We start from the raw sequence: 1,670 nt of genomic DNA, 5'->3' as shown, positions 1-1,670 counted from the left end.
GATTTTACTGCAAGGTAGGCTAATCCCTGGAAAGGTCCTTTGCAGGAAGGGTATTCGGCAAAGGCTATTGACATTTTTATTTGACAGTTTCATGATATTTACGCACTTCCCGGTAGGTTTTCTTAATTGTAATAATTATCAAAGGGTATGGCTAAGTTATAGTAAAAGTTCCAATATGGCAAACCAAGTCAGTAACTGAATTTGCTGGCAAATATGTCTTTCTAATGTACAACTTCACGGGGATTTGTTATTCAGAAATTTGTGGGCGGTAAACGCAACCGGAAATTGAACGGACTAAATTCACTGTCACACTGCTACTGAAGATAAGGTTTAAAACTTGCAAGCCTTTAAACGGATAAATCATAGCTGTCACACTTAGCAACATTTAATGTTTTTGGGGTGAATATGGTATGAGGACGAGATGGACGAGAATCCTGACGAAAATGGTATTGTGGATTTTGTTAACTAAAATGGTGTGCTTGATGTTGTGGTGTGCTTGATGTTCAACATGGCGTATCCTTGCTAAATTTGCATTTGTTGTTATTTTAGCATGCTAGGAATGTGAGGACTAGTATTTCAGAATCATCCACTGTTATGTTTTGTAAGGGATAGCCTGTTTTAATAATAATTGATTGGATATATGTAGTTATTCAGCACGCTTTGCATTGTAGGAGAACATAGAGACCTAAATTACCCTGACAAGAATGCATTGTTTTTACCCCAAATAAATAATCTGTCTTTTTAAACATATTTGAAACTAATCGGGTGCGCGTTGTTGGCTTGTGCATGCAGTTCGAACGTTTGGGGCATCACCATAGGTTTAATTGTCTGTTATTTGAAATCTGCTACATTTTAGTAAATATTTTAAACATGTATTTGAAGCAGCTCTGTTTTATGTTCAATTTAACTTTGAATCTGTTAAGTATTCAATCAGGGTTGCGGCTCATATCAATTTCGTTAGTCCCGCACTGTATGTAGATGCTGCGATTGGGCTCCTTGGGACGTCCTTACCCTTACTTTATTACATTTAAACTTAAATGGGGTGACGTCAGAGTTGGACGTCCCAATGGTCCCTTTTATACTGAACAAAACTTTAAACGCAACATGTAACGTTAGTGTTGGTCCCATGTTTCATGAGCTGAAATAAAAGATCCCAGAAATGTCCTATATGCACAAAAAGCTTACTTCTCTCAAATGTTGTGCACATATTTGTTTGCATTTCTAATTTGCCAAGATAATCTGTCCCCATGACAGGTGGGGCATATCAAGATGCTGATTTAAACAGCATGATCATTACACAGGTGCACCTTGTGCTGGGGACAATAAAAGGCCATTCTAAAAGTTCAGTTTTGTCACACAACACAATGCCACAGATGTCTCAAGTTAAGAGGGAGCGTGCAATTGACATGCTAACTCCAGGAATGTCCACCAGAGCTGTTGCCAGACAATTGAATGTTCATATCTCTACCATAAGCCGCCTCCAACGACACCTGATGATGGCGCCGGAAGGGATGGCTGCCGTGTTATTGGGTCTTAACCAACCATTTTATTTTTTTGCGTTCTTCATAACTTGTTTTGTACATAATGTTGCTGCCACTGTCTCTCATGACCGAAAAGAGCTGGACATCAGAACTGCGATTTACCTCAGATTAGACAGAGTTTTTCTAAAA

This window comes from Salvelinus fontinalis, chromosome 39 (assembly GCF_029448725.1).
Source record: "Salvelinus fontinalis isolate EN_2023a chromosome 39, ASM2944872v1, whole genome shotgun sequence".
NCBI lineage: Eukaryota > Metazoa > Chordata > Actinopteri > Salmoniformes > Salmonidae > Salvelinus > Salvelinus fontinalis.
The sequence above is the reverse complement of the archived record's forward strand: the minus strand, read 5'-3'. Positions refer to the sequence as shown.